General features: G+C 37.8%; 1 long non-coding RNA gene across 1 annotated transcript; it reads left to right on the forward strand.

Moving 5' to 3' along the window:
- Positions 1–2,344: 2,344 nt before the first annotated feature.
- LOC133221029 (uncharacterized) lies at positions 2,345–19,145 on the forward strand. The gene is made up of 3 exons (XR_009727866.1): positions 2,345–2,582; positions 16,880–16,946; positions 18,781–19,145. It is a non-coding gene; the product is annotated as an uncharacterized LOC133221029 (long non-coding RNA).
- Positions 19,146–22,259: the final 3,114 nt, after the last annotated feature.

Here is a 22,259-nt window from a genome sequence, read left to right on the forward strand (position 1 = left end):
ACCTGTGGATGGGTCCATGCAGGAGGAGGACACCCTGAAGTGTCTGTGGCTGTGGATAAGCCCATGCTAGAGCAGATGCATCTCAAAGTATCTTTTCTGATTCTGTTCCCCACCCCATGAGGGGTGGTGAGCAAGTGGCTGTGTGGTGCTTAGCTGCTGACGGGTTAAATCACAACAAATAGAAATAAAATATTTTTTTTTAAATTTAAAATATCCTAATTTAAAGTATTCATAACGAGGCTTGTTCCAAAATGTGAGAAAGAAGACTGGCTTTGTTTAACAGAACTCAGAAAAGCTCTCTTTCTGTAATGTGATCAATTTCTCTGCCCTGTAAGCTCTGAGGAGATTCTAATGCAAGTATTCAGCCTCAGTCCATGGTTCTCTTCTAGGTCCATGAAAGAGAGAGGGAAATACATGCTGCCTTTGTGTGTACAAGATGTCTGCAAGTTCTGTTGCTTTCAGTCACTTTTCTATTCTTACATGCCTGTTACATCTCTAATGGACTTTCTGCCATTATAAACTTCAGAAAAGTGGTATTATGATCTTAACCACAATAATTGACTAATATTAAATATTGCATAGTGAAACCTTTGGAGAGAGAGGAGGATTCAATTTAGGACCTGTGCATGTGGACTCATTCTGAGGAAAAAAATAATTATCTATTCAAAGCACAGTATTTTGTGCTTGTAATTACAAGACACAAGAGTGATTATAAATGGATTTTGATGCACCTATTTTCACCACATTTCAGTAACCTGGGCAAATTGGATGTTAATCATAGCTCACAATGTTATTTGGTATTTGTGCCTTTTTGCTTGAAAACAGGGAACAAAACATTTTTTGCATGTACATACACATGGACATGCAGAGAATAACATAAAACATTTAATACACCATCTTTCATATAAACAAGTCCTAATACTATACCTTGTTTTTCCCTTTTGCAAAGCTAAAGGATGCACTATGAACATTTTCAGTTTTTACATTGTCACTGTGTTGGAAAACTGAACAAAGTATTTCTTAAGCTTGTGTTTAGCTCTCTTCACATAGAATCTGAAATTTGGTTGAAAGTACAAATCAGCATTACTTCTCCCTTTATTATTTGTAATTTCATTCTTGCTCTACTTACAATATTTAAGTTTCTTTAGATACATTTGTGTTTACAGTAAATTTCTTCAATAAAGGCAACATCAACTATCACAAGGTTTACAGGGAAAGAAAGTCTATTCCTCTACTGTTCCACATTTTAAGTTAATATATCTCATCCTTTCACTGCTTTTTAATAGTACTGGAAGAAAATGCACCCCCAAAAAAACAAAACCTCAGCTTTGCTCTCTCTTTAGTTTTTACAGGATTGCTTTACTTTTGTCGTATTAAGCACTGAACTAAACTTAAAGAGTAAATGGAATTGAAGAAAAAAAATATATCTTATATACCTTACAGGAAGATAGGGAAAAATAAACGCTATTACTGTCAAAACCGATTTAGCACTGTAACCCATGCCAATATTTACTTCCATTCTCTAACTTGCTTTAAAACTTCCATACCAAGAATTGTACTGTTTAGAATTTGGTTTTTATTTAAATGATTTGAAAAACAGCATAGGTTGTTTTCTAGATGACCTATGTATATGAAATATAACTGGTTTAAAAGACATTGTTCTTATTCAAATACTCTGCTAATACTGGTATAGAGTCAAACATTCACTGTATGGTTGGTAGCTACAAACTTGTTTTCCACAAAGACAAGCCATTAAAAATATTTTTTCCAAAGTTTCTGCATTATCAAATGTGTAAAATGCTTTCTATTACAACTGAACCATTTAAATTATTTTTTCGTTTTGCTGGAGAAGCTAATGAAACATATGTTGAAATTAAGTTTTCCAAGTCAAGAATTCGAAAATTAAAGAATTCACAGTATGTGTGCAAAAGCCTGTGTTCTTCCCATGGTTTATAGAATTAACTACCTGTAATATAACTGTTTGCAGACTCCAAGAACCATCATGCCTCTTAGGAGGTATTCTCCAAAACTTGGCAGAGATATAAGGCCTTCAGTGATACACTTTCCAGAACACATCTTTGAACTTTTCATGTTGTTTGCTCTGCTTTTCTCTCATTGTTACTATCCAGTTAGTAAAAATGGAAGCTTTTGCAATGACACTCGGTGCGTAATGCATGCACATCATACCCCGCTGTCTTCCTTACGTTTTAAACCTGCTGGCTTAGTTCAAACAAACTTGATGAAGTGATTGAATTCTTAAAGCTTCACAAAAAACAGGAGGATTGGTAGAGAAGAGCAGCCTTAAACTGGTTGTTACTGAAGGTGTGCTGTGACCTCATGCCTTGTTACAAACCAGCAACCCCATATGTGATGGTACCCATATAAATGCCCAGACTACACAGGCACAGAGGTTACAACTTGGATGCTGGAGTTAACTTATTTAAATACACCAATCACTAAGAAAATTCTGCTAATTCTGGTGTTGAAATCTTACTGCTTTCCTGTCTACAGGAAGCCTTACCCTTTTACGTTACTGTAGAAGTCCCTGTGTCCCTTAGCAAGTGCCTCTGATACAGTACTAGGTAAGCAGTGGATTATTTTGTTGCTCTTTTTAAATTAAAAGCCCAGTAAGGCTTTTAAATGGATTCATATACATTTGATAATGCCATCATTTTTAAAACTGGACAGATTATGATTTATAACATATTGAAAGTTTCATGAATTGAGATTCCCAAATGTTCTGTCTTTAGATCTAATTACTGGAGATTATTATGTTCAGGACCTTCTGCAATCACAGTGACTGGTGCAGTTTTCTCTCTAATGACAGGTACATGGCTCAGAAATCATGATTTAGGCTATGAGCTGTCAGAGCAGAGAAAAAAAAAAAACAAACCCAAAAGTCAGAGTAAACAATCCTTGGGCAAGAACTTAAGTTGGGAAAGAAACAATTATTTTTCTCTGTTTGCACATAGGACCTAAACACCCCAGATGTAACAGGGTCCCCTTTACATAGGCAGTGCACAAATGTTTAATGAATTGGCTGGTATGCCTAGAACTGTACATTCTCCAGTGACCAGAAAAGAAGGGAAAGGAGAGCAGAATGAGTGGCTTGAAGTCATACAGCAGGTCAGTAGCTGAGCTGAGAGGTTAATGTAAAGTTCCTGTTTCATCTTCCCTTTTCAATGCACCATTTACTAGCCCATGTTGACTTTATTCCCTAGTAAGATACTGAGTACACATTGAATAGCTGGTGTCCTATGTCCCTTATATATGTATAAAAATGTAGGTGCTCATTCATGCAAAAGACTTGCTGCCTTGCTCCAAGTTGTTGCCACCAGGCTTTGATGTACTGATCTCCCTAGGACCACTGAAGCAAGCAGGGTACTCAAGCACCATGGTACAAGGTCTAAGGTAAAAGAAATAGAATTGTTCTGTAATTGTGATAATGAATGCAAGTTGGTCATGCTGGCTGAATTTACTATTTGTTGGAAGAAGGTAACAGGAAACAATGCAATGCCCATGGCTACCCACAGCATAGCCTGAGATCACAGGCAGAGCCTGGTAGAGTAGACTTTTCAGATTAGGTGCTTGCAAGATCAGTGAAGAAATTGACAGCTTAGGTGCTTACAAAAGCTCCCCTCTGACAGTAGTGACCAGTAAATCAGGGACCAAACACCATGCAGAGCTACAAGTTTCCTCCCTCCCCTGCCTGAGTACATTTAACCCCACAGTCCTACCTTCCCTACGCACCAGGCTACTGCCAATTAAATTCTCACTTAATAGTGGTTTGCTTTATACATATGAAGCATTTTGTTGGAGAAGAAACCAGGACTCAAGTCATCACCTCTGTCAGGGCAGAGCAACTCCCGCAGGAAAATGTAGCACACCTCATCTGACAATGGTCTACAGCTTGTCTCACAGCGCAGAAATGGATTGGATTTGAGGTGTGTTTTCTTCTAGTAGTTCTGTGAAATCTAACTCTAACCAGAAAACGTTCCATAAACTGAACCCAAATAAATTTTCATGTGAATGGGGTCCTATGCTCTAAGGTGTCAGTCCTTAAGTCTGAAAACCTGTTGAACTTGTTTCTAGAACAGAAGTCATAGGCCAAGAGCTGCCAAAAACTCTGGGTAACAAGAATAAAAAATTGCATCCTGTTCTAGGGGTAAAATAGTTGTTGAAAACATACAAGGATATTAACCCAAATCAGCCATAAGTTGGCTTCCCTGAACCAACCATCCCTAACTGCGTAATCATCACACTGTTAAACTCTTGCCTTTGAAGGTTTTCAAAATGCATCCCTCCTTCCTCCATAATTAAAATTTATGTGCTTTAACATGATTACTGACTCTGGAAGCAGATTCAGGCTGCTGAACCAGTGTGGTAATTTCAGAGAGAGCAGCTTCTGCCTAAGAACAGCGGCAGCAGTATAGAAGAAGAAAAGGAAGATGAATGCACATGGTATCTTCCAGACTCAGAGAGCATTTCCACAGTCATAGCTAGCCAAGCAAGTAACTGCAATAACAAAGAACCAGTTTGTCAAATGACCTCAGCCTACCAGGCACTGAACTGCTCTGAAAAATGTGGCTATTAGTATCACAGTGGAAACGGATGAATGTCCAGGACTTGAAAATTTAGCCCTTATCATGCCCTAAAACCATTGCCCAGTTCTTTTACTTAGTTCCCAGCCACAGTTCAGTGCCCATCACTGTTTTCTACAAAATAGGTAACAGCTGAGAAAGCAATCTATGTGTTGACATTGAAATGAGCTTTGTTGCACTAGCTGTTTGATTTCTGAAACTTAGGGTGTTTTTTTCTTCATGTCATCTTTTGCCTTCCCTTTATTACAAGGCTCCACTTAATTATTTCTTTTTCCTGACAAATTGAAGAACAGGTTTGTATTTGCACATCTGCAGTTTTCATAGACTATTGGAATGAATTCTAAAACTCTTATTCAAGAAATTAGTTTTTGTTTTACACCAGTAACTTCTTCATAAGGATCATCCAAAGAACTGGGAACCTGAGTTATTCCCTAGCGCTAAAGCTATCATACCATTCACTCTTTTATGCCTGATATTCTGTTGGAGGTTCATTTTCCTCCTGTGTCTGCTGGAAATCAATCAGTTCCAGTTGTAAGTTTGTTTTTGTATTTAATTAAGGAGACTAACAATTGATGTGAGTTGTAGCCACAAGAGCAGATGCCCTTGCCAGTACTCCATCAAAAGCTGGCTGGGGCCTTTGGGGAGATCCTTACATAGCAGCTTGCAACCACCCTATCGAGTCACATTTTTCTCTGTAAATTAAATTTCTTTTAAAAGTCTCCTTTTATCCTGAGGCTGAATTTCTGTTCCAGTAAATTCTGATCTACAGAGACATGTACTTCCCATTGAAGTTGATCAGAGCTGCAGGTGACCACTGCCTCTACAGCTCAGCCCCCAGGCTGGATTTCTCCCAGAGTACGAATATGTTATTAAAATAAGGTAGCTCACTATTGTGCTCACAAAAGTGAGATGGTTGATTATGGCACAAACTCTCCTTGTCAAAAGTTTTTGCCTGGAGTTTATTTTAAATCAATTTTTCTTCTTTTTTTTTTTCTTCTATTGTGAAGCCTTAAGTAAGGTGTAAACACATAAAAACAGGTTCCCCAAACTTGTCCACTTTTTCAATTAAACAGAATTGAATGAGATAAAGGAGAAAAACCACAACCAAACAACCCTACTTTCTCCAGTGCTTTTTTCTTAGTTGGGATTAATTTTTCTTAAAAAAAATAGGGGTTATAACTGCTTTTGCGAAAAGAAAATATCAGGCACACCTGAGGTTTTAAACAAGCAGTTTGTGCTGTTAAACAAATCCATGGTGAATGGTAGATGGAAGAAGAATCCCTGAAGCAGAGGCAAAAATCGAGTAGTAGCTCAGCAGGTCTGTACCTAGGCTCTTGCTTTGGTACTAGTGGGATTTCTTTGATAGGTTGACTCAGGCTTTTGATAGAAGCAAGATTTAATGAGAATATGTTCACAGCTTCCTTTGCTGCCTTAGTTCATATGTTTGGTTTCCAGGTTTGGTGTTATACATTGCTGTTTAGAGTCTGCATTGCACAGATCACAGTTGTAATTGAATTTCACTGCTCTTTTGTGCTGCAGTGCTCAGATTACACAAGAAAAGGCTGCTCTGTTTTGACGTGTACCTGACAGAGAGTAATTTGCCAGGAAGCTGCGTTCAAATTAAAGAATAACATTTTGCCCTTATTCTTGGCAACCCAAGACTAACAGACATACCACAGGATAAAAGAAGCGGCGTGGATAGATATGTTACTCCTTTTTGCCAGTTGGCAGCTGGACAATCAAGGGCTCTTCAGTTATTAAAAATGTTTTATTATTTTGTTGTTGAGTTATAGCAAATGGATCCCACAATTCTTCTTCATGTTAAACAGAGGTTTCAGTAGGTGATTCAGGAAGAAAACTGCTTTAGATGATCCATTAAGTTCTTGTCTACAAGAGAGAAATTTAGTGTTGTGCTGGTGTGAGAAGACCTCAGTCCCCAGGGTTAATTGATACAATTGCTGAAAAGGGCTGTCAAAGCCAAACCATCAATTATATCAAGGCTGTAGAAGCTTGATGACAAGCCTCAGGTCAAATCTCTCAGCACAGATGCATGAGACTTTGTCAGCTGTATTGATGCTACATCAAGGAGAGAAAGAAGTAGTAATACAGGCAAAACTAGAGTGATTTGTCCAACTTGCTGGGGCATCATAGCTTGGATTTTTCTTACTCAGAATAGAACTAGCATAAAGAAATAATGCATTATTTTAGTTCTAGCCATCTTAAGAAGAATTTGGAAAATAGACTTGAAAATGTCATCTCAGAATTTCACACTTTAAACCTTATAATAAACAAAAAACTCACAAAACTCACAATCCCTCCCCTTGCAAAAAAATCCTATTCCTTCTTCCAGTTTTTTCCCTGCTCCCCGTACAACCTCACTGACACTAACAATAAAAGATATTTCAGGGGCGGTAATCAGATTTCACAGGGAGGGTTGGACTGGAATTCAGCATCATCACAGCCTGTTTGCAAAAGCTTTTGGTTTTTTGACAGATATGTAAATTCATAGCAAAGTATGGTCAGAAAGTTTACTGAACTAGCCCAGTCTTCTGGTTTACTATCTCTATTTGCAGTTTTGTCTGAGATCATCACACCATGAAAGGCAGAATATGAAAGGATGTGTTCAGGAAGGAGAATACATCTGAGAGAGACTTCTGCAGTGTTTTTAGATCACTGACATGTATTAAGTGATTTCCCATTTTTTTTTAAGAAGTAGAAAGTTTGATTTTGATCAAATGAAATAATTCATATTAAATTGTATTTGGTGATGAGGGCTGAATGTCACCGCAGAATATCTGATTTTCATTCTCAAAAGGCAGTTACTAACACTCTCAGTGCTGCATCTTCAGATTATCCATCTGTGATTTATAGATCTCAACATGTCTCTCCAAATCAAGGATTATTTACATAACCGTGAAGAAAGGTACATATGCAACGAAGATCACTCACTGCAATCGACTGACTAGCAATTTGCAAGGGCCTTTTAAAGCATAAACATGAAGATTTCCTGCATCTTATGCAATTGCCCCAACCTCTGAGTAGCAGTTATTCTACTGCCACCCAAATACCTCCTGATGAATATCCCAGTGAAGCAGCTACACTTCCGTGACTGCGTTCAGTCTGACAATCAATGAGGACTGTTTGACAGAAACTTATTTGAAAGGTCTCCTTCCAGCAGAGTGCAAAACTCTATTGCCCTCTCTCCCACTGTTATTTGTGGGAGAAAAGAATCATTTTGCTTTCTCTTGTAGCTCAAGATAGACTTGCTAGACTTTTTCTCCTCCTCTGTCAGGGCTTAATTACAATATTGGTTTTATTTAGCTGCTTCAACAGATTTACTCCTGTTTGCATGTAAAGTAAGAATAGAATGAATCTTCCCACCTTTCCCCTTTATACCATACACCTTTCTTAGTGTCTGAAATGTAGGTATAACCCAAGAGTGCATGTGTATGTCAGTGCATGTATGTTCTTGGTACTGATCATAACAGGATGAGCCAGCATATACTATTCCTTGATTACTCTGGAGAATAAAACATTTTAGTTTTGCAAACCTAGACATCTTTTATGAACAAACTACATTGGGAGCTCTTAGAGGAAATAATGCCATCACAGAGAAGCTAAGTTAATTTTTCTTGTCTGTTCACTGTGTGAGATTCTTTCTTTAGAGTGGTGCATCAAAGGGTACATCTCAAACTGAAGTTATCAGGACAAAGTTGATATAAAGTACATCAACCATTTCTCAGGATTCAGCCAAGAATTCTGGCTTAATACTGAACTGTAACAGCAATATACAATTTCTCGCATCACTCTTTATATCAGAAGAAAATATTGTGAACTTCTTTAAGGGTTTTGTGGGGTTCCAGCCATAGTACTTGCCAGAAAAGCCTGGCATAATGTGAAAACCTTTAGAGAAAAATCTAACTTATATACAGGCTAAAATAATACTGAAGAATAAAAATAGTAGGCATATAAGCAAAATAGTATAGGACAGTCAAGCAGCATATTTGTCTCGTGTATTTGTTGGCATTCTTTGAGGAAACTAAGAAGGGTGTAGATGAATGTGATCCAGCAGATAACATTAACCTGTAGGGGAGAAAGATTTTAAAAGTCTTTCCCAAAGGACTTTTAACTAAGATCTGTAGAAGGGAAGGCATTTTCATGAAATAGTAACAGACAAAAGCATAGGAAAAAAGGGCAGGAATAGTGCATTCACAATGGAAGGAAATAAGCATCTGTACTGGGGCCTATTCAATCTACTGTATTCATAAATGATCTAGAAAAGTGATTGGATAGGAAGAAAGTAAGTAGTCTGAGGGGTAAGAAGGTGACAGAAGCCATTGCAGAGGATGTCTTATACTGAAAAATATCAGCAATAAAATGGCAGATGAAATTCTGCATCAGTAAAGCAAAGTATGACGGGAAAAAAATAAAGAAAAAATAAAGAAAAAATAATTCCAGATAGTCCATGACGAACCATTAAGTAACTACTTTCACTAAGGAAAAAGATTTTGCAGTTATAATAGATAGCTCTAAGGAGATATTAGCTTGATGCTAATCAAAACGAGATTAGGATATTAGCCATTATTTTGAAAAGTATGGAGAACTGCCATACATGCAGTTTTTGATTCCCAGCATCTCCTAATGAATACAGTTGGTTGAGAAAGGAACAGAAAAATGTGACAAGCATGAACAAAGAACTCAGCCAGCAAGGAAAGACTGCATATACCAAGACTCCTCAACCTATAAAGGAAATAACTTTATGAAAAATGATAGGACTGACATGGAAAAGCTGAATAGAGAATGATGATGCACCCTTTATTCACAATATCAGAATTAGAAGAAAGCAAATGAAGACATATTTTGACCACACCTTCCATACTGAACAGTGAAATCGATTGCCAAAAGATCTTGTGAATCGAAATGGATTCAGGAAACAAACTCATTTAGATACAGATAAAGAATCATAGAATCATAGAACAGTTAGGGTTGGAAAGGACCTTAAGATCATCAAGTTCCGACCCCCTGACATGGGCAGGGACACCTCACACTAAACCATCTCACCCAAGGCTCTGTCCAAGGCTCTGTCCAACCTGGCCTTGAACACCACCAGGGATGGAGCATTCACAACTTCCCTGGGCAACCCATTCCAGTGCCTCACCACCCTAACAGTAAAAACTTCTTCCTTATATCCAGTCTAACCTTCCCCTGTTTAAGTTTGAGCCCGCTAACACTTTGTCTTGTCACTACAGTCCCCAGTGAAGAGTCCCTCCCCAGCATCCATATAGGCCCCCTCCAGATACTGGAAGGCTGCCAGGAGGTCTCCATGCAGCTTCTCCAGGCTGAACAGCCCCAACTTTCTCAGCCTGTCTTCATATGGGAGGTGCTTCAGTCCCCTGATCATCCTTTTGGCCCTCCTCTGGACTTGTTCCAACATTTCCATGTCCTTTTTATGTTGAGGACATCAGAACTGTACAAAATACTCCAAGTGAGGTCTGACGAGAACAGTCCTCATATAGAACAGTACAGTGTGCTAGCTCTACTGTCCCCTTGTCATTTACTGCTGTCTACATTCTGAGGGAAGTTACCCAAGTTTGGAGATTCAATCTAGCAGACAGCAGCTGATTTTGTGTCCTTTACTGCACTAGCAGGGAGTTCTGTATCCTCCACCTCCACTAGGAGGCCAGTGAAATGCTATTTCAGGAAATATTCTGCATTTTCTGAACTTCTTTCCTAACAGTGGCTACTTCCTTTGAAGTTAATCTTATGTTCAGAGTGATGGGAGACTTCCAGTTTCAATGCAACATCTGGCACAATGCAGTATTTCACCTCCATTTTTTCTACAGGATACTGCCGTGTCCTATTTTGTATGGTTTATGATTTTAGGATTGTGTCAGAAATGGTTACAGTGTTGGGCCACATAGTAATGTTTATTACTGCAATTTTCTAACCATTTTTGAGAATTAATTTAGTGCTTATGAGTGAGCGACTTTAGCCTATCTAAATTTGGAGACAGGTTATGATAGATTGCCGAGAAGAATGATGTACTTCTTAGGAGTGTTTTTAGTAAATATAGGAAGGAAAAAAAGAACAAGGTGGAGTGGAGCAAAAGGATTCAGATAAAACATGCGAGAGTTGGGAGACATTGGCCATACAGAATCATTACATATCAAAATTCCATGCATATATGCAGTAACAATTCGCAAAACGAAAATTTAATCCCAAACCACACAGAACCTGGTAATTGTGTATCTGACAATGATCCGCTCTGTCACTAGTTAAAAAATACCCACTACATAACATTTAGGTTCAAAAAGAAATTACACAAAAAGCCACGAGAAAAGCACTGGAAAGCATAAAATGCTTTCAGGTATCAGGAAAACTGTTTTGTTGGTGAAGTCACCTTGTTGGTGGCTCAGACTAAACCAAGGTTGCCTATCAAGAAGAAATTACTACAATAACAAGAAAAAGGTGGTATAGTTTTAATAGCAAAATAGAGGAGGTTACCAGAATTAGTAGACTACTTAAAAGTTTGAAACTGTGTTCAAATGAAGGAAATACGGAACTGGTGGTATAAATGTAGAACTTCAATAAAATATTAAACCACATTGTATACAATACTGAATGTATGATAGGGGTACATTAACACAATATGTTTATATTATACACATAAAGAGATGTTATAAAAATACAAAACATCAAGGTAAATATAAACGCAGAACATGATAGACCAAAAATGAGTTTTTGAGGAATGCTTGGTAAAACAATTAAAATCTGTTCAGAACTTTTTCCAAAACATTAGAAATGAGAAAGCTAGTAAAATGCCAAATAGAAAATGAGATACAATAGGAGTAGTCAGGGGGCATAAGACTATAGGGAAAAAAATCAAAGTAATCTTATTTTACTGCCATGAAACAGACAACCTTAAGTAGAAGTCTGTGCCAGAGTCCTCATTTACAGGATGCTAGTTTATGAACCTATGGCCAAAACTGGAGTATCAGGAAATGACCCTTTACAACAAATGAATAAAATTCTAATAAACCATAAGAACAGAGTTCTAAGATTTCTAATAGAATTCCGGGACTTCCAGAGAAATTTAAATATGAAATTAGCAACAGTTAATTATATTATGAATGTACTACTTATATTGGCCTTGCTGTCACAGAAATAGAAGATATTTTTTATGATGCCAGTTCCATATTTTTTAAAATGCATCCAAAACTATGTATCAGCAATTCTGATTTGTCTGACATGCAAATTATGGGAGACTGTAATACATACCTAAGTATATAAACAGATGGCAAATGTGTTATAATGAAGAATAAGCCATGCCTCAGAAATTTCTTAAAATTCTCTGAAGTAAAGTCCATGAAAATATGGAAAATAATGATCCAACTAGTGGACTAAATTGCAATTTTCTGTAAAACTTTGCACAAAGTCCTCCACCAAAAGGTGCTAAAAAAATTAAAGTAGTGTGACACAAGAGAAAGATCTGCTTGTGTACCTAAAACTAGCTAAAAGGCAGGCAACACACAGACAGGAGTGGCAGTATTCCCCATGGCCAGCTATTTTTATTCTTTTTTCACTGTAATAAGAGAGATGTGGAGAAGGGGTGGGAAAAAGAAGCATCAAAGTTTCATATAATGTGACACCAAACATTAAAACAAAGCTGATGGACTCAATATCAGATATATTATCACTTAGGAAAGACTCCTGAGGCACTGTTGGTAGGTATATGAAAACTACTGCATGAAATTCACTAGCATTAAAAAAAATATATATATTAGCAACTTTAGAAAGAAAAGGAAAATAGGAGACCACCATTATGATACTGCACAAATTCATAGCCAAATGTTATGTATGGTACCAAAGGTACCTGTGAAGATAAACAGAAGAGCAAAATTATATTAGAGGTATTGAATGATTTATATTTCAGAGAAAATAGATTTCAAAAACCAAAGCAGTGTAACAACCAACTTTTGGGCAAATGAAGCAAGGGGAAACAGAAATCTGTTGGATAACTATGAAACTATATAAGGACAGAGTTTAGGGAATAATTTTTCAGCATTTTGTCATGCTATAGGAAGCAGGAGTACCCAACGATAATAAACAAGTTTAAAGCAAACCCAAACCACTGATTTTTATATAATACATACTTAAAAGGTAGGATTTGTTTTGACAGAGCATAGTCTTTAAAGAGCAGCTTAAAGAGCATAAAAAACATAAACTACTAAATAGAATGGTCCAGATGCAACGTGTTTCAGGGTCTCTAAATTGCAGACTGCCAAAAGCAAGAGTCAACACCATGAAAACTTTATTCCATTTTTGGCCTGTCCTTACATATTTTCCCTAGCCATCTGCTATGGGCTACTGTAAAAGACAGAAAAAACAAGAGCAGAAATGGACTTCTGGCAGCTTTCTTATGTAAACGTGCCTTGTGTTTTGGGGGATTCTGTGTAGTCTCTTAGTTGCTGTACATGTTTATTTTTAAATTTTATTTGTTAACATCTTTTCTGCAATTTTCACAGATTCACTGCAACTAGCTGCCAGTTTAATTTGAAATAAAACCCCACAAGCAGCCGTTACTTGGTATTATTTCCTTTTCACAATTTTGTACTTTCGGCTTTTACTCAGGTTTTTATTACAGATGATAGCTCTAGACCATTGTTCTTTAAAAGGACACCAGCACCTTATATTAAATAGTTTTAATTCCCTCTAACTATTCCCCTTTGCCCAACATATATTCTGAGATCCTAGGAAATACCATTTCTTTCCTTATTGATTTTTTCTTTACTATAAAGCAAAACATTGATTTTCTTCCTTCTGTCTTGTGTTTCTAATGGTACTTAAATTAACATGGTTCATTTGTATACCACCTTATGAGGACTAATGCATCCTCCTTGTTGGACCAGCATCACTGATAATAGAATGTAGGGCCCTGAACTTAACTGGCAACCTGATAAATGGTGAGCCAGTTGACAAGATCAACGGTTGGTTTCAGTCTTTCCCTACGCTCTTGGACAAGTCTCTTAATCTAGCCTACCCTTCAATTCTACATACAGAATAGGGAAACTGTTTTTCTATCCCATACATGTTTGAGGATGATTAAGACCTATTAGTGAATGGCATATAAGCTCTAATACCTCTAACAGAGGCACAGTACACCATCCCACTGTTTGGATTCAGAAGAATGAACGTATTACAGTTCCACTGGCACAATCTCTCTTATTGCTGCAGTAATCAGTACATCCTTGAAGCTGTAATATTCATCCTCTCTTAATGAAAAGTCTACTTTACAGGTGCTATTTGACAATACTGAATAAAATTTGTTTTTACAGAACAAATGGATTCTTAAAGTCTCTTGAAAAGAATTTGGTACCACTTATTTTGCTTTCTATCAGTTTGTCATCTTCCTTTCTCTGTAATAGGTGTTAAATAGATCAACATTATCATCATGCCTTGCAGAATTATTAGATATACCCATGTTGTACTTGTTTGCCTAACATTTCTGTGACTCTCCAGTGCAAAGCAATGCTAACTAGCATTTATTCATTTGCTCTGTTTTCTTTACCTCTTGGAACATATTAGGGGTTTTTGAAGCTTTTCTGTTTGTTTTGTTGTTTCGAGGTTTTTTTGTGTAAGTTCAGTTTTGGCTTGTATTATTTTTCTTCCTTTATGTAACGTGATGCAGATGCATCCAGATGCAGAGCAGTCTAAAAGAATGCAAATATGAAGGGGTTTGGAAACAGTTATAAAGACTATCCATTGCTCAGGCATTTGGCAATCAAGTAAGGACCTTTCGTATCTCAGGACAGGTTTCCACAAACTAACAACTCAGAACTGAGTGCTGGAAGAAGCATTCCCAATAATCAAAGTGCTGTTTCTGCCAATATGAGCCCTGCCAAAAGAAAACATCTGGATTTGCCTCCAGCCAGTGCTTAAGACTTGAAAGAAGACCTAGTGTCATAGGATTCTTTCCTTCAGCACAACTCAAAACCACATGGCAAGTGCACAAAGAAATAGAATCCGTTGACTATAGTATTAAAAATTGCTCCTTTAAGAAAGACTAGTTTCCTTGCTGGAGGGAGACAGGTGTAGAGCTACACGGTCTAGTAACAACAGCACTTGGAAATACATCAGCAAACAAGACCCATATCAATCACCACTGGCCTGAAACGGTTCCTGAGCAAAATGCCAGGACCAGATTTTACAGGCCAGAGTCCAATAAGCAACTTTCTTGAAATTGTTTGTTCTTAAATGTTTCTAGAGCTTCATTTTCCTTATGCTTATGTTACAACATCCTATGGCTGATGATTATGAGCTTAGGTGTGAGAAAACAATGCCATGCCTATGGATGAGTTATGAAGACAATAAAATGCAGTAAGTGATAGAAGAAAGCATGTTAATGTTTTAAATTAACTTTCACTAAATTCTGTATCCATTCAGAAAGGAAAATATTTAAGTGAGATTTAATACAGCAAAGTAAACCAAATTTAAAAGAAATCAATGTTATAAATAGACTGATCCACTCATGCAAAGCTGCGATACAAAGCATGTTGCACATCCAGGTGGTATCTCATTTGTACTCTTCAAAGACAATTTTGCCAGTAAAACTGAGCATCAGAAGAAATGAGCACCACACAATAGAAAAATACAGCATAAGTGAATCAGCCATACTTGTCAGAATGTGCTGATTATGTGGAATGTCTCCAGAGTCTGAAATTTGTTCTTTAAAAAAATGAAAAGAAGCCTTCAGTGCTGCACCCAGATTGACAGTCAGCACATGATCTTTTTGTTGGGCTTTTTTTAAAAGCAGCAAAAGAAAATTTAGAGCTCACTAGTTCCAAGTACTTATTAAAAAAGGCAGGCCTAAAAGAGAAAGAATCTCCAAATACACAGGCTACAGCTTCAAAGGAAAAGGAGTTGCCTTTCTTGTGTGCAACAGTATTGACCATCTAACCCACGAGACCCTTCAGCAGCTGTGGCAATTGCACGCAAAGATAATTAACTTGCAGGCAAGTGTTCCAGAGAGATGTGTGATCTTCAGGGGTACCTGCCATGCACAAGGGGCTGGGAAGCATATAATGTAATTCTTCTCAGGATGAGAAACATTTGATTGGAAAACTATATATTGAATTGTGTGAGGCTGATACTGAACTGGGAGTTTTTTACTCCTTATTTTTCAATAGTCAATTCAAACCCAGGAGAAAACTTACTGATAAGCAGTTGTAAAACAGGGTGGTAATTCTCCTCAGGGGAATTAAAATCCTATAGAGTATAAACCACCATTCACATAAACTATCGCTGATATTAACTGGCATCCTTAATTACAGTGCTAGTAGAGACAGCAAGGACTCAACTGGCACCAAAGCTGAACAACCTTCTCATTTTATGTGCCTGCCTCAGCTTCAGCCAGAAGTACAGGAGTGAGCACTGTAGTGGCATGTTGATCTGTTATGCAGAATAAAAGGATTTTTCCTTATTAGTCTCAAATGTTGCACCAAGACTAAAACCCTATCAATATTTAATTAAAGGCAAGCCATATATGACAGTTCTGTTAATGGGCCATGAAGCACCTCTTGCAAGTGGCTCTGGCTGCTACGCATAAGCCTTAGGTTTCCAAATCTAGCTACACAGAAAACAGCTGTGTTGATGGAAATCTCTCAGCTAAACCCCCATGAAACTGAAAATATACCACCTTCTGCTTGCAATGAATGAAGAAAAAAAACCAGATTTTTAACTGTTTGCAGCAGCAAATTAACCATGTCTCAGGATAGTGGTGTATAGTGTATAACCTTGATAGATAGTTTGGGGGGGTGTAGTATTAAAATGACAGAAGAAAAAATACAGATGAGTAAAGAAAGTGATGTTCCACATGTCAGCAAGCTTACCTAAGGAAGTTCCAGTCCTGGGAATGGAGGCAGTTCAGGCTAAATGATCTCTGATCTCTCTCAAGCAAAAACAGTTCTCCCCCTTCATACTATAAGTACACAACACACAATCACAACTGCAGTCTGGTTGAAGTTGAAAGCAATCAATTAGTTGAAAATGAATGAAGTCCACTTGGAACAGATTTCACAAGCTAAAGTGAGAGAATGTTGTAGCACAGAGAAGGGATAAGATTAAAGTGGTAGAGCTTTGTAATAAAAGTGAGGAAGCCAGCAGCTGGGAAACCAGCCTGTGAAAAAAGATAGGATCAACACTTTTTCATCTGAAGAAAGAGAATACGAAGTTGCATCACACACTCCAGCAGCTTTGATTTTTTTCCTCTTCCTTGCCAGAAAATTCCTATGAGGAAGAAAGAAAAAAAAAAGAAAATTATGGTGAGCTTCATCTTGCTTTCCACAGGTAGGCAGAACAGGGCTCTGAAAGAGATCATGTCATTAAAATAGGGTATAAATGTGTGTTTCAATCTACCCATGAGGCCATGTAATTTAGACAGCTCTAGGAAAGTCAACTCCAGTCATCTCCCTTGGGTTGTCCCATGTAATACAGACTCGCCTTAAAACTCTGTATAATCTTTGATACCCGTCTGTCAGTTGCTGCACTTCTCATTTCCATTTTTAAATTTGCATGAAGTACTCAAAGGGCAATTTCATGGCTGGTTTCTGCTGTGCACGGTCAGAGGAGTTCCCCTGTTGCTATTACCAGGGACTTTTGAACGTCTTCATACCTTTTCTTCACTTTGATTTTGTGTAAAGGGGCCAGAGCAAAGCTGCAGATTAGCATGGGAGCTGTAACAGAATGGCATCTCCTTGAATAAGGTAGAGTGCATGTATTTGCATTAATGTTCAGCATAAAAGACACACTTCTTGCTATGTGAATGTGTTTGTGAAATCAAATAACTTCTATCTGACTGATGAACTCTATCCCAAAGAAAGTGCTCTGAATAATCCACTACATAAAAGGAAACAAAAATGCAGCGTATAAATCCCAATGTATTTAAAGTTTGTTCACTTAAGAGATGTTGGAACGAGAGCAGACATCTAATACCCTAATTTCACATCAAGTCAAAGGCATTTCTGCTTTAATGACAGTAAACAATTTCAGGGGACTTTGAAATGTCATTGATTTTGGTTTGTAGTCCTTGGAAATCCAGCTGTCTTTTACTGCCTACCTGGTGCTGAGAACTTGGCTTCATTCATTTACATTTTCATTTCAAGTGTCCACCTTTTATGTTCACTGAGTAGAAATTGTAAAGATACCATGTGTGGAACAGAAGTTATAACCGTTCATTTAATCAGCACAGCTCAAAACAGACTAGCAAAGTACTAGCTATTTTCCTCTGATACTGGGGCCACAAATTCGCATAATACTGGGATTTATCAGTTACTGAGCTTTAGTTTAATGACAGTGGATATCACAATACAGCGCTTCCCATTTCTTAGAAATTCCTAGGGAAACGCTTCTTTTCTTGTTGTTTGTGATATGAGTCCTCTGTCAGGGAGTGCAGATGTAAGGCAGAAATAGAATAATTACTGATGTTAACCTAAGTATACAAGAATCATATTCTCTCTTATTATTTGAAAACTTGCACTCTCTTAATACAACAGGCAAGAGTAGGGCTAGTGACACTTAGTGGATGGCATGATCAGTACTTATTGCAGCAGACAGCAGAGCTTCCCTTTACTTTTGCTGTGTACAGACACTAAATAATACTCTTTTCTTAACTTGCTACAATTTCCAGCTATCAAGTAAAAAACCCCTGGAATTTCAATTGTTTATCTATACTTGCTGCATTCTCAAGTCTGAAAATACCACAATTTCCGCCACTGCTGGGTGAGAGGTAGAAAAAAAGGTATTTCTTTATGTTAAAAAAATAAATAAATTGTGGCCTTTTTTGGAGCAGCATCACAGACAATTTGTGGCTTGAAGCCCAACCCTCATAAAAGTGAACATTGTTTTTGTTCTGAAGACCATTCTTTTGACTTGAGAATTAAGAGATTGTGAGAATGGCTCACTAATGATGCACAGCAGATCAATACAGCCCCTTCTGCAGCACATTTTGGAAGCTGTGCCTTCCAAAAAGGTGATAACAGTGTTTAGTACTCAAATCCGAGTGCTGTCTTCCTGAAGGAAATAGCAGACTTCTTCAGCTCTCTTTGAAGGTGTTCTTCCTGTGCTTGACACATATGTGTGAGTGACTTGCCTCTGTTTTGTGCTGCTCTTCCCCTCATTACAGCTGACACAGCCCAAGACAAACAGCTGGGTTTTCTGAAGTCATATGTTCATTTCCTGAAAACTCAGTGGAATGGGAGGACTCAAGGATCGTGTGTGTGAACCAAAACAATATTGTTCTCCTCCCCAGACAAAACCCCAAACAGCCTAGCACTTCAGGCCATATGCAGCATATGTGTTGGCACCAGAGTCTTGTTTGGCAAAATTTCTATAGTTGCTACTTGAAATAAGAGTGAAAAGAAAAGCACAGCCTCAGCAAGCGAAGTCTTACACACAGCCTGGCTGCACGATCTGCTGCAGAGGAATATATACACTGAAGAAATTCTTAAACATGTATTCACTTTCAGCATTTTTCAGTCCACCTTACTCTCTGAAATAGAAATTAACCCTATGTAACCTCATTCTCTACAGAAAAGTTAATTTAGATTTATTTTCCAAACCACTTTGCCTCCAAATTTGCCACACAAAGACTGCAGAAAGAGTGCACAGGAGGCCTTGCTTTGTCAAAGCCATCATTCTTCTGATATCTAGCCAAAAGATTGTTAAATTGAAATACTGACAACTTACTTTCCCTGTCAAAAGGGCTCTGAAGTCACTGAGGGAGAAGTTAGTTTTCCCTCTTTTTCCTGTCCTGGGCAGAAGGCAGAGAGGAAGCTGTACTTCCGTCATCCACTGCTCCATGGTGTAGTTCACACAGGTTTTGGTACAGAGCACATTTCCCTCTTCCTGACCTTGCAGGGTAGCCTGGCTTCCATGTGTGGCAGAGGCACAAATCTCTCCTCTGCTGCCATCATGGACAGGTTATTCAATCTGTTCTTCCAAGAATCTCGGTTTGTCATTACAGGCTACAGAACCAAGCAGGCTGGCCAGTGCCTCTGCTGTGGCCCCCGGGGAGCTGAAGGGTGCCAAGAGTTTCCTTGTGTCTCTTGGGATCTAGTGATAGAGGAGCATTTTTACCAGAGGAGAAAACTACTGCTTAGGTCCTGACTCCCAGCACACAAGGAACATGCATGATGCAATCAGAAGACATCCTTTTCTACACATAGGAAACCCCTTGTATTCAGTAAATAAAGTGCCATGAGAAACATTTTTTTTCCCTTTTTATACAAGGAAAGGAAAAAAAGAAGATTCTGTGAACAAATTTACCTTTTCCTTTTTGTAAATATAGATTTGATATTATCTGTGTTTTTATTTTTTAGTCTACAGAGAAGTTCTGGCCTCTAGGAAATATATCTCATTTGCCCAGGGTAAATTATCTATATGGTAATTTGTATTCTCTAAATGCTGAAATGCTTTGGCCCGCATTTCACCTTAACAGGAATATTCTCTCAGTTTTGTAAGATGAAATGATATAATTGCTCGTTTGTGCTTTCAAATGTAATTTGCTCATGCTGTTTGTACTGAAAACACTGTGTCATTCCTGAATTTCCATGTTAAAAATCTGCACATAATAGTGACATATGCATATATATATTATACATACATGCTTTAGATATGTATATATCCCAATTTTAAGATTAATTATTAAGATCCTTTTATTTCTTCAGCTATACAGAATGTTCTTTCTCTAATAAGTCCATTTGTGTAAAACCCAACATTTTTAAATAACACAAATGCATAAATATGTTCTAATTTCAAACTGAGACTATGAACATTATTGGGGTTTTTTTTTGTTTTTTTTTGTTGATTCTGAGTAGCAATCATGTGTCATAGCAAAAGATACTGGGATTAATTGAGGCCAGCAATCCGCCAGTTTACCTGGAGGAAACTGGTGAAAGTTCATCATATATGTCATTACCTATGGCAGTAGTCAGTAATCATTAGATAGTTTCTAATGACTAATGGCAGAAAGAATACAAAGAGGAGACAAATATAGGATAAGTCAAACACAAGAAACTATTAATTTTCAAGGGCTGTGTATTATCAAGACTTTTAAGTGAAGGAGAAAAATTAGGCTTAATTGGTGAGTCCAATATATCATACTTTATTTATATCAGTAATCAGTTTAGAGTCTGAGAAGCTTTATATATGCACACCGAAAGAGAAACACAATGCTATGGACCAAAACAAAGAGATGATGAGTTGCTGCAGGATGCAAAGGTATAAGGCTAGCAGGGCTGAATAACTCTGATTGTTATGCACAAGCTTTGGGTCTTGGCATAGCCAGCTGCGATGCTTTAGCTGCATAAGCTCTTGCTCCATCATACCATGGCTGTATGTCCTTCACAGACCTCCACTTTATCGCAGCCCATCTTTCAGGGGAGGAAGTTAGTTTCACCAATTGCATAGCACAGAGCAGGCCCTTCACCTGGGCCTAGCTTGCAAGGAATGAGGGAAGGAAAGAGATTTATTCAACCCATCCTGCTGATGCTGTGGATCAGGGAAGCAAGCCAAGGTTTAAAGCAACAGCTGTCATGGCTGACCTGCCAGGCCAGAGCATCCATCTGTGACTGACCAGCTGCCACTACGCTGAGAACATTAACACAAAAACATGCTTCCCTACTTTTTGCTACACTGTCTCTTTCTCTTTTGTGTGTTTTGTTAAGTTCAAGAAAATTACCTTCAATCTCACAGCAATCAACTTGAAAAGTCAACAACACAACTTTCTCTCCAGCTTTATTTGACGGCCTAAGAGACTATCTGGCAACCTCTTTGGGCCAAAGGGTCTTACATAGGCTGTAGTAGTTTGTCTTGCATAACTACTAAGACCCAGTTTCAGAAGTCACTGAAATTTGATTTTGACTTCGTCTTTCTTGTGTATTATACTTTAAATATTTTCAAAATGGGATGTGTATTTTCTGATGGAAAAAGTAAGTAGAAATATTTATACTCAAAAGCTAAGCCATGTTGATTAATATTGACGAAAAGCAGGATTTCACAATGACAACAGACTTTAGCTTTCCACATCTTGTTATTTCCTGGAAATTAATTCTTGATTAGTTTCTAAATTATCCAGGAGTAAAGTGTTATTGAAGGTGCATCCTCAACCTGCAGAAACACAATAACTAATTACATTAAAAACAAAACACACAATGTTCGAGAAGCAACTTTAGCAACAACTAACTCCTTCCCCCTTTGCAGTTTGGATTTTGGTAAGTAAATGTCTCCTTGCCATATAATTTCTTTCTTGCCTTGTCTTGACATGTCTGCTGACATGTCTGCATAAACAGGCAGCTGCTCCTCAGCTACTCAGATAAGGACACTTGTTCTACAAAGTTCACATTGCATTAGTATAAAGGAGTTGCAAAACTGGGTAATATTGGCAGATAAGAAAGGTATGAACTGAAGCACAGATTCAGTCTGTAGGGGGTTACTGATAAACAGCAGAGCAGAGACTTTTGAACTGATTTCTTACCTCTAAGCAACTAAGCAATGCATCACACTGGCCACTCTCAGTTCTCCAAGACCACAGTAATCAGAACTGTCTCCAGCCCCTTGGGAAAAAGCTACTCCAGCTCTCATGATTTTCTTAGCAGCTGAGTA

This window comes from Neopsephotus bourkii, unplaced genomic scaffold (genome assembly GCF_033783945.1).
Source record: "Neopsephotus bourkii isolate Nb327-2 ecotype Australia unplaced genomic scaffold, CSIRO-AGI_Nbou_v1 NB_1508, whole genome shotgun sequence".
NCBI lineage: Eukaryota > Metazoa > Chordata > Aves > Psittaciformes > Psittacidae > Neopsephotus > Neopsephotus bourkii.